Source organism: Arvicola amphibius, chromosome 17 (genome assembly GCF_903992535.2).
Source record: "Arvicola amphibius chromosome 17, mArvAmp1.2, whole genome shotgun sequence".
Taxonomy (NCBI): Eukaryota; Metazoa; Chordata; class Mammalia; order Rodentia; family Cricetidae; genus Arvicola; species Arvicola amphibius.
Window position 1 is genome coordinate 5,130,326 of NC_052063.2, and position 12,377 is coordinate 5,142,702.

Sequence of the window (12,377 nt, forward strand, 5' to 3'; positions counted from 1 at the left end):
TTGATTCAGGGGGGCTTTCTGCAAAAAAAAAAAAAAAAAAAAAAAAAAAAAAAATCTATAGGGGCAGGGGTCATATTCTCTTTCTGTTTATGAAATAATTTGCTGCCTCTGGGAAATTAAATGGCAACGTCTTGGTTCTATTTCATAGTTTGATCTTTGTTAATCACTGTGTTCTCAGTTTTGAGGAAATGGCTCTTTAAAAAAAAAACTGTACTTTTCACAATTTACTTAACTCAGAACACACAATTCAGTAACTGTCTTCCTGGGGAGCTATTGAACTTCTCCAGGATGCAGACTCTGAACCAATCAAAGGTCTCAGAAAAACGAAACAAACTCATCTATCAAACGCTGGCATGGAGCGATGATGAGACAGGGCTAATTTTTTATTGCTAGAACCTTCACCCTGATATTGGCTGTCTAACACACACAGGTATACCTAGAGATGTGGCCTAGAGTTAGCACAGAAGTCACCGATGGTCAAGAGTACTTGGTGTCACTTAATGGATGCTTCACAGAGGTACTTAGGAAGAAGTTTAGGAAAAAAATAGAACGTTTCATAATTCTAAACTCTTCTTTATAGGTCCCGAAAGATTAAATTGACATTTTTAAAATAAACTGGTCATAAGAAATTTAAGGGAAAAGAACAAGCAATGCTTCCTACATCTGCAAAAGAATGGCAATATTTTAATTTTTGTTGCTTCTTCTCATAGACCCCTAAGACTTAAAAGAATAGATTTGCAAGAGTATTGCAGAAGACTGTTTCATTCAAATTTTTACAGAAACTATTTCTTTGACTTGAAAGTGACTTCAGTTGGATAGCTTATTGCAGCATGAACAGGCTTTAAAACTGCTATGAGTAAGGAGCCACTGTAGGCTGTGTGTGCCTAGGGACCCTGAAAGTAAATGTCTGAAACCCAGAAAAGATGCTGCCGGCCTGTATTTCTAGTACTGGAGAGACTGAGGGGAGAGGACGGTGGATTCGAGGCCAGCATGAGCTACCTAGTGAGACACTGTTCAAATGAAAATGAAAGCGTTTCAAGGCCAGAGTCACGTCTCCGGCCAAAAATAAAGCAAGTCATCGAGAAAACCTAAATCCCGACAGGCTCCCTTTCCCAAGCTTGCCAGACGAGCAGGGCATTTGACTGTTTTACCAAACCCTACTCTTGACGTCCCTGCTATTTGAAATGCCTTGGAAGCAAGAGGGAGGCTTCTTCGGACTCAGTGGATGAGAAACAAGGATGTAGTTTGTTTTCCTATAGTTTTTAAAAAGCGTTTTCTTTAGAGAGCTTGAGAGGAAAGAATCGCCCAGTCCTTTATTCTTCTCCCAACAGGTGCGGTACGACGGTCATAAAAGCAGGCACCGAGGAAGAAGAATTCTGCCAGGCATTAAGCCTCTCCAGGGTGCATTTCCCCGGTGCATTTCCCTGGTGCATTTCCCCCGAGCACCCCTTCATACACAGACAGCCCGAGCCTGCACTGTGAAAGCTCCCATGCATCGAGGCAGCTCTTTTCTGAGCGGGCTGGGTGTGGGATAATACTACAGTACTCGTTCATATGTCTTCTTGTCATTCATATATCATCTTCTTCGAGACAGCATCTTACTCAGAAGCCCGAGCTGGCCTTGACGTCTTCATTTTTCTGTTTCAGCCTCCCGAACGTCGGGAGCATAGGCCCGTATTATCCCAACACACCTCGCAGAACAGCTTGTACACTCCTCGTTCATTTGACCTACATAATCATGCAGAGATGGACAAAAACTTGATTTAAAAAAAAAAACCTGCCTTCTTTCTCCTCTATTCTTCTAGCTTGTTTCCTATAAATCATTAGCTTCCCCCTAACTTAAGATATATATGATTTCACCAATCAAGTTTATTTGGGGACTTCAAATAAGACACCCAGTGGCCCGTGGGAACTGAAGGTCAGTGAGTAAACACGAGAGGGTGGCATCCTATCAGTGTGCTCCTTTTCTGGTGATGACTAAGCCCAGAGTCATGCTTAGAAACAGGCCAGAGGTGAAGGATGCCCGTTTAGGTTCAGATTGGTTTTTATGCTCCGCAGAATTTTAATGCCTTCTAGGGACCAGAAAAGAGAAGTAGAGGAAGTAAGGAAGGCTTCCGGGCTGAAAAGTGTCTCTGCGACCATGTTTCCTCCTGTTCCTACCGAGAAAGACCCAAGTAGACCCAGCAGGTGCTTTACAATGTCGATGCAGCGGAGAAGCATGGCTTTGATTCTGGAAGTTATCAGAATCCATCTTTACCACTGCAGTCCTAAGTGACCCTGGGTTTGTCCCGTGTCTTGAGTGTTCCAGAAAGGGTCCACCATGAAAGAGAAGAAAACTACAGTGACTCCAACACGTATTATGATCCATGCATAGGACCCAAAGGAACTATTGATTTCTTCTGATGAGTTATGCATGCGAAATACAATAATGCCTTATATATGACAAGATAAAAGTGAAATTCATGTTGAGGCCTTGACTCAATGAGTGAGAAAATAATTTTTCAAGGTTGCAGGGACTCTAACGGTTAACTGTTACATGCAGATTCTAAAGAGCCAGGCTTAGTGGCTTCCATTATTACATGCTGCCGAGGTATAATAATTTATATCTGTTTAAGGGTTATTTTATTATTTTTACATTTTTATTGCATTTTATTGTTTGTCGTGTGTCTATGTGTCTGCGTGTCTGTCTGCGTGTGTGTGTCTGTGTCTATGTGTCTGCATGTGTGTGTCTATCTGTCTGCGTGTGTCTGTGTCTATGTGTCTGCATGTGTGTGTCTGTGTGTCTGTATGTGTCTGTGTGTCTATGTGTCTGCGTGTGTGTGTCTGCGTGTGTCTGTGTGTCTATCTGTCTGCGTGTGTGTGTCTGTGTATGTGTGTGTCTGTGTGTCTGTATGTGTATCTGTGTGTATGTGTGTCTGTGTGTGTCTATGTGTCTGTGTGTGTCTGTGTGTCTGTATGTGTCTGTGTGTGTGTCTGTGTGCCTATGTGTCTGTGTCTGTGTCTGCGTGTGTGTGTGTCTGTGTGTTTATGTGTCTGCATGTGTGTGTCTGTATGTGTGTGTCTGTGTATGTGTGTGTGTCTCTGTGTGTGTATGTGTGTCTGTGTGTCTATGTGTCTGTGTGTCTGTTTGTCTATGTGTCTGCATGTGTGTGTGTCTGTGTGTCTATGTGTCTGCGTGTGTGTGTCTGTGTGTGTCTGTGTTTATGTGTGCCACTGTGAGCGTGTGTAGGTCAGAGGACAGCTTGAAGGAGTCGGGTCTCTCCTTTCACCGTGTGGGTCTCACGGTTGGAACGAAGGCTGTCAGGCTTGCAAATGCCTTTGCCTGCTGAGTCACCTTGCCAACCCCGAATTATCATAAACTAATAGAGATAGATTCTATCCCAAGAAGAGGCATTATTGACTTTTCTTAATTTCAGGTTGATAGTTTCTTTCTGACAGGAAAAAGAAAATTTTCCAGCAGCAGACCAATTTCTTTACATGCTAGGACCCAGAGCAGAATTACCCTTGTATGCCTGGAGCCACCTTATGTATCTGTCTGAAATGAGGCACAGCAGTGCTTAATTAATAGTTGATACATAAATAAATCCACTAGCAAGGCACCCTGGGAGATTCCTAACAACCGAAGCCTCTGTTCAGCATCTTCTCTCGCCATCGGATGAGAACATAAGGACCTCGGGTTCTATATGAACACTGGGTGTAAGAGAGGTCCGTGGGACGAATAAACCAGTTGTGGGAATGCACACGCGGCTGGTGAAATGCCGAGAAGAGCGTGCAAAGGAATCACTCCTGTTCAGTGCAGAGACGTAGCTCCACAGCAGAGCACACACCCAGAATGCAAGAGGCCCTGGATAAGGCCCTGGATTTGACCCCCAGCGCCACCCGCAGAAAAAGATGCTTTCTGCTTCCAAACGGAGTCCTTGAGATAGTCCAAATATTTTCATATAGACTAACTCTTGGCCCTAGGCTTCCTCCTTGAGGTCGAGAGCTGCACCTGTCTTCCTCTTCCTTAGAAAGACCTGCTCCCTGATGAACAGACACGAGAGTCCCAGAATTGGGCCACTGTAGGTTGGAGGCATCTAAGTGAGATGTCCTTCACACTGTTAGGTGCTGAAAACTCGGTCCCTCTGCCAGATCCTATCAAGGTTCAGAGCAGTAGTCTAGCCCTTCCAGGCATGGCGTCCCCAGAGGGAAGAAGAGGGAAGATCCCCAAGGCTGGAGGAACTGCTTCTTTGGGTGAATATCTACAAGTCGTTCTGAAGTATGGCATGATTTATTCTTGGTACTGTCTTTCAGAGAGTGGCTTCGATGGAACACAGACAACCGTAGTTAACATGAAATCATCGGCAGGGTGTAGCTGCGTCAGAGGCGGTACAGGAATTACCACATTCTCTCGGATGTGGTTGTCAAAAGCAGCATATTCATGGAGACAAACTCAGGACATGATTCCTTTAGCAATCAGTTCTGCTGGTAAGGGAATTCAAAAGAGGAAATCTCTGGACTTCCTCAACGGGTTTTAAATATATCAGTGATGCTTTTGGGGGATGTCACTTCCCACCATCCAAATCTAAACTAAGCAAAGAATCTATGGGTATAAAATTACTGTCTTGGGCGTGGGGGGGGGGGCTCCCACACAGACTATCAAAAGGACTTTGACAGCAAAAGAAACTCATGGAGACTTTAGTATTCATGCAGATTTATTTCTCAAATGTATAAAATATGTAGTATAAATAATATGAGAAGAAGAAATACACTGTCGTCTTCCTAGCTCTATAATTTTATTCTCTCTAAATGTAGAATAGAGTTGATCAAGTTGCCAGACCAAACATGACACTTCACTACACCCAGCCAGTAGGATCATTTAATTCACTTTATTGGTCCTGCAGCCTAGAACCTTACTTATTAACCTTCCAGCTTCCTTGCCATTCTCAGCTGGGATGGCAAACAGCAAATGAACTCAGAATAATTAAAATAATCTTCTGTTTTCACTTTGGAATCATAAAAGGCATTTCGCCCAAGGAAGCCTCCCAAAGAGTCAAGTCAAGAGACCCATGGGATAAAAGGGACATTTAATACACATGTAAATCATTTGCATCGCAAATAAGACACTTTAGCAGGAGGTAGACACACTTCCCCACCGTTGGGATTAAGTTCCCATATTAATGCATGCATTTGCTGTGGCTATTTCGGGAGGAAGACTTCACCCATCAATGCTCTCTGCCACTAAGTAGGGCCGACCTGTAACTGATCACTCCGACCTGTCAGCACCCACTACCTAATTACATAAAGAAAAATACTTAAAAGCCTCTTCGTCCTTTGCTTAGTATCTCAACTTCATGTTCAACGTGTGGCATCTTTTGCAAAGTTCTTCAAAGTAACAGTAACAAGCACTCTTAAGAATTCAAAATGAAAAATATTTTTTTGATGTTCTCTGCTAATCTCGTGTGCATGTATCTGGGCATGTGTGCAAGTGTGTTTTTATCTGCAAAGAAGAAAAAAGTAAGAGTAAAAAGCCCCACTGCAACTGACTTGATTTAAATATTTATATTTTGCATTAGTCCCAAAGAAGCAAAACATCAAAATCTTGGCTAGTCAAAATCTTGGCTTGAAACTCAAAGGTACTCTTCTCTCTAATCATTAATAAAGGATGAAAGATTTATATCATCTGAAGAAAAACCAGAGAATGAGGTAATATTTATAAAAGATGCTTCTATTAAAAAATAGTTAATATATTTGTGTGATGAACATGTATTTTCACAATCACTAACACCAGTTTGTTTACATTATTAATTAGCAATTTAAAATATTAATATTTTATAGAGAGGAGAAAATTTTCTTCTCATAAAGACTATTCCTTGCTTTTCTTTTCTTATTCTTAATTTTTTTTAAGGCTACATGTTTTGAAACTGAATATAGCAGCACTCAGAGAGTACAATCTACCAATCATAATCATAGAGATTTTCTTTTCAAGCAAGAATTTCAAAGCTGAGCTCCCAAGGCAGCAATCAAATCTGTTTATTTTAAATGCCTTCCTGTGGGGGGAAAAATAGTAACCCTACAAATAACATCACACATTCTCATTTGAAGACTTGACCAAAGTTATGAAGTGTTTGAGAGGGCAGCCCACGCCCCAACTCCAGCACACTGGAGAAACAAAGCAAAAAACTAAGCTTGGAAATGCAACCTCCTCACAAGCAGTCAATATCTTTGATTTAAGCATTTTAAGGACCTCTTAAAATAGAAGAATAGAATTTTCATGTACTCATTGGAATCAATATTGCTTTATAAACTTTATCAGGCATTTCACGGCCGATTATATAGTCTTATATTTTTCTTCTGGCCTGTTCACATTCAAGAACTTTATCTTTGCATCCCAGTAAGGCTATTGTTTTAGAGTTTGCTTTTTTAAAAAGTCAGATAACTCTTTGAAAATAAACAGCAAAATAAACAAGAAGATTTATGGGTGTTCTTACCCTCTTTCTTAGTGGGTTCTGGCATGACCGCAATAAAAGGTTACTCTCCAGAGAGTTTTCTCCCTCCAGCACCTGTTGACAGAAACTCCAAGAAGAGCAGAGAGACCGTGCGGGTCTGCGGGTCGGTGTGACAAGCAGCTGCAGGGATAGCGAGGGCTTTTATACGGCCGCCGGACATCAATCACGTGGGCGCCTCCCTTCTTCAGCGCAAGGATGCTGAAACCTGACAGCTCTGGGACCTTTCTCCCATCTGTTGTCTGCGCTCTGCTCCCTCGCCTGCTGGAAGGAATCTCCTGTCCATCTCGTGTGGCAGATGCGAGCACCTCTAACTTTCTAAATTCGGCTGCAGCCTCGTGCGCTTTCCTGTTCTTTTCTGTCTGACGGACAGATGCCTGTGCCGACTCAGCAGCGCACAGGGTTTTCTGGGTGGTAAAATAAATAAATGAAAATTATACCATGTGAACCTGGCTTCTCTCTTAATTTTCACTAAGACTTGAAAGGGAAAAAATATACTAAGATGATCATTTTTATTCCCATCTTAGCTGTTCATTTTCCTTATTTCTTAATTACTGAGATTAAAATTTTTTATATTGAATTTCTACACCAGTGTTAGTCGGTCAAACTGAATTCCAGATTAAATACCTCGTTTCATTTTTCTCTACCAAAACTAGCAACGGTGTCTATTAAGGATACATTGTATTTGCAATTTTTCAAGAAACAGTTTTGTTTTGTTTTTTTTAAGATTGCAAGCATATATAAGAACGAAGCAAGGAGAACCGCTACAACGTGGGTGGGACTGGCACTCAGGAAAAAAAACCGACCGTAAAATCATTCCGATCAATCCCACTTCCGTGGAATGTCCAGACTAGACCAACGCAGAGCGTGGCAAACGGGCTTAGCGATTGCTGCCGGCCAGGAGAAGGAGAATTAGAACTGGACACCCATGAACACGGGACTCCTGCTGGCAAGGACGAAAATGTTCTGGAATTGGACTGTGGGAATGTTTGCACAGCTTTGTGTGTGTGTGTGTGTGTGTGTGTGTGTGTGTAAATATACGTATATATGAACTGTGTATATATGTATGTGTAATGTGTATACATGTACATACATACATACACACACACACACACACACACACACACAAATGAACTGTACCTGTGGGGCAAGGGTCAAGAAAGTCAGATAAACCAGAACACCATGAACAAACAAAAAGGTGATAATTAAGAAAGGAAATGGGCCAGGTGGTGGCGGCGCACGCCTTTAATCCCAGAACTCAGGAGGCAGAGGCAAGAGGATCTCAGTGAGTTCGAGGCCAGCCTGGTCTACAGAGCAGATTCCAGGACAGTCAGGGATATGCACAGAGAAACCCTTTCTCTAATTAAAAAGTAAACAAAACTAATAAATAAATAAAGATGGCAAACGGGCACAGAAGACCTAACCTAAGACAGTCACAAGCGGTGGCAGACTTGATTACATTGTCCTGGAGCTCTAGAGGAGCTGCCGAGAAGCATGGCCCACCACAGGGCTGCACGTTAAGTAGTCATCCCCTACGTTCACTGTCCATAAGCACGGCACTTCAGACCAAGGGCTAAAATCTGCTTGCTTAGACTAGGCACCTGGATGCCTTCAATGGCCTGTGTTTTCAATACAGTTTGTCCCAAAGCAGCCACATTGTCTCGGTTAATCTCCCTGTGGCCCAGACACAGCTGGCCGGACTTAGTTCTGACAAGCACCGTGCCAAGTTAAATTTTCATATACGGATGGGAACTCGGCTGGGCACTCAGTAGCATCATGAGTTAGCTATGCGGGAAGAGGGGGAGGCAGGCTAGGCAGCACTCTCAGTGAGCGTAGTCTGTAAAACAGACTCTTTGCTTTTAGGCGACAGCCCATTAATGTCAGCCACAGAACAGAGTTTTCTGAACGCTAAGTTAGACATGGCTTGAAGAAAAAAGAAAGGGGCATTTCCATGTCTACTACGGGGATGCCAGGCACATGTTCAGCTGGTTAAAACCTCCAGAATCTAAAGTAAGATCCTTAGGTTCTGTTTATGGGCCCGGTGTAATCCGGTCAAGTTGCTATATGGAAGTCTGGTGGACAATCTGTGCCTCAGTTTCCTCTTGTGTAAAATAAGGGATTTAGGGGCTGGAGAAATAAATGGCTCAGCAGTTAAGAGCATTGGTTGCTCTTCCAAAGGACCCAGGTTCAATTCTCAGCACCCACATTGCAGCTCATGGCTGTCTGCGCCTCCAGTTTCGGGATCTGACATCTTTACACCAAAGCGAACAAAATAAAGTTAAATAAGTTATTAAAAATAATAAATTAAGGGATTTAAAAACTAATCTCAGAGGTCCACTATGCCTCTCCCATGGTGATGTCTGGTGTGCTGGAAGGCCCTGAAAAAGAAACCCTGTCCCAGCATTCCCAGCACGCTGGGCAGGTCGTGCGAAATGGGCAGAGAGGCAGAGTGTTGTGTTGCAGGGGAGTGTGTGTGTGTGTGATGCAGATTTCACACATGCCGCAAAGGAACTGCAGTGCCATGGCTGGCTCCCGCAGAGGTCCCGTGGGCTTTGAGCACACTGATCATTTTACTGAAGCAAACACATGCCAGGAAAAGACCGCAGTCCTCAGAGAGAGAGTGTTAGGTGACCTGGGTAACTTTTTGGTAACAAGGGACTTCACTACAATGATAAAAATGCTCTTGGAGGGGTTTAAAGAATAGACACGTTCCAAGAAAAACACCCATGCCATTTCCCAGATGGTTAACGTGAAATTTTAAATTAGGGTAGTGGGAAGGAAAATGACCAGCAGGGTTCTCCCCCTTCCTTTGGTTAAATGCCTTGTTGAATTTGTGTGTGTGTGTGTGTGTGTGTGTGTGTGTGTGAGTGTGTGTGTTTGTGTGAGTGTGTTTGTGTGTGAGTGTGTGTTTATGTGTGTGGTTATTGAGGGAGAAGTTAAATAGCCATAATACACACATACACACACACACATACACAACAACAGTTGAATCAAGAAAGGAATACTTCTTTGCCACATAAAGCAAGGCCAAAATCAAATAGTTCAGAATCATCAGGAAGTCAGGCAATGTCACAGCCAATAGAAAAAAGTGCCGTTCACCCAGGCACTGTGGCCTGGTTCACATGTAGTGATGTGGGGGCTAAGGCAGGGGAATCACTTTGAGAGCAGTTTGAACAACATAGTAAGAACTATTTCAAAACTCCTTAGGGGTCTCTAGAGATGTTTTTTCAGTGAGAGGCCCTTGTTGCTCTTGTGGGAACCCCTGTTCGTTTCCCAGTGTGCACACAGTGACCCATAGCTCTTGTTCTAGGGGATCTGACACCCTCTTCTGACCTCCATGGTCACTAGGCGTACATGGGGCATACATAAATACCTGCAGGCAAAACACTTAATACACATAACATAAAATAAACAAGTCTAAAAAGTTAAAATATTTTAAATTATTTAATTTAAATAAAAAAGACTTCTAGTATACTAGTTATCACGGTGACACCTAAGGCAAGGAAGGTGAAGAAAGGAAGAAAGGAAAACAAATTCAGAACCCTGTTTAAAACTTGCTTTTTTAAAAATCGATATACAAAGCACCACGTTTGGAACGGGAAAGACGCCTCAGCAGTTAAGCATACTGAGTGCTCTTGCAGAGGATCCAGGTTCAATTCCCTGCACCCACAGGGCAGCCAACTACTGTAACTTCACTTCCAGAGGACCCAAAGCCTTCTTCTGAACTCTGCAGGCAGTAGGCATGCATACGGTACACAGACAGACATGCAGGCAAAACATGTAAAAATGAAATAAAAATAAAATTTCACAGCATTGAATTTCTCTCTCTCTCTCTCTCTCTCTCTCTCTCTCTCTCTCTCTCTCTCTCTCTCTCTCTCTCTCTCTCTCTCTTTCTGTGTGTGTGTGTGTGTGTGTGTGTGTGTGTGTGTGTAATGTGTACCTGTGTAGAGGTCAGAGGACAACCTAGGGTCCTCGTCCTAATGTACGCCAGGCTCTCACTGGCCCATGAACTTCCAGGGATCCTCTGGTCTCTGCCTTCCACCTTGCAGAAGCACCGAGAACACAGGAGGCCCACACCGGAGTCTCACTTTATGTGAATTCTGGGAGTCTGAACTCGGGTTCCACACTGACCCATCGCCTCGGCCTGTGATTACGTCATCTTCAAAGGCACTGTCTTTCTGTTGACCCTCGCCCCACGCCCACCCCCGCTTCTCTGCCCCTCTGCTCCCTCGTGACACCCCACTCTCCTTTCTACTTGAATGTCGCCTGTGTTTTGCTGCCCTTCCTGCTATATATACCTCTTTCTCCTCTCTCAGGATCCTCCCTCAGCTTTCACAGCTTAGGCCGGTCTCAGCCTTCCTAACGCCGCGACCTTTGATAGTCTCCTATGCTGTGGTGACCCCCAACCACAAAATTATTTCCACTGCTGTCTCATAACTATAATTCTATTACTGTTAGGAATCATAACGTAGATACCTGATGTGCAGGATAGCTGACGCGCGACTCCGGGAAAGGGCCCTTGGACCCCCTGGTTGAGAAGCGCTGGCCTGTACCCACAGTAACACCCACCGGTGTGTGTGCGCGCGCACGCGTGTGCGTGCGTGCGTGCGTGCGTGCGTGCGTGCGTGTGTGTGTGTGTGTGTGTGTGTGTGTGTGCCCCCCGACAGGAAAGACCAGGAGCCACATTTGAGAGAGAATGTGGTATTCATCTTTCCGAGTCCAGTTTACCCTGCTTGATATAATGCTTCCCAGATCCACCCCTTCTACTGAATATTTCATTTTTCTTTACAGCTGAATAAAATCCTTTGTGTGTCACAGCCTCATCGTCTGTTCTCTCGCAAGTGGACATCTGGGTTGATTCCATTTCCTGGCTATTATGAATAATAAACATGACTATACACATATCCCTCTGATAGCTCACCGAGTTCTTTAAGTATCTTCCCAGGAGTGATTAAACCTGGGTCATAGGGTAATTACAGGGTTAAGTTTGATGTTGTTTGCCTTTTGTTTGTTTGGTTGGCTTTTATTTTGGGTTATTTTTTTTTTCAAGACAGAGTTTCTCTGTGTAGCCCTAGCTGTCTTGAAACTCACTTTGTAGACTAAGCTGGCTTCCCACTGAGAGCTCTGCCTGCTTTTGCCAGTGCTGGGATTAAAGGTGTGTGCCACCATTCCTGGCTCCAGGTTTAAGTTTTTAAGAAACCTCCATCATGGTTTTCGTAATGGCTGTAGACTAGTTCACACTCTCACCAGCAGTAAACAAGGCTTCTTTGCCACTTTCTTGCCATCATTTGCTGTCATTTGTTTTCTAGTGACAGTCATTTGACTAAGATGTGATGGCACTTACATGTCCCTGGTGGCTAAGGAGGTTGAACCCTTTCTTTTTTTTCTTTTCTTTTTTTTTTTTTTTTTTTTTTTTTTTTTTTTTTTTTTTTTTGATACAGGGTTTCTCTGTGTAGCCCCGGCTGTCCTGGAACTCGCTCTGTAGACCAGGCTGGTCTTAAACTCACAGAGACCCACTTGTCTTTGCCTCCCTAGTGCTGGGGATTAAAGGCGTATGTCATCATTGTCTGGCAAGTGTTGAACACTTTTAAAAACAAGTGTTGGTCATTTATATTTCGTTTCTCGACAACTGCCTGTTAATTTCATTACCCATTTATTGACTCTAAGTTTTGGGTTTCCTGGTGTTGAAAACGGCAGTTCTTTGTGTCGAAATGATTGAGGTGATGCCCTCTCGTCCTGGCTCCATTTGGGGTTTACTTAGTCAGTTCTCAGCCCTCTACCCGCCTCTCCCAAAGGTCAAGTTCACCATGGCAACACATTTGAGATTTCCATGGCCTTGTATTAATTAAAACAATTAAAGCAACCTGAAATAACTAAAGATATAAGCAAAAA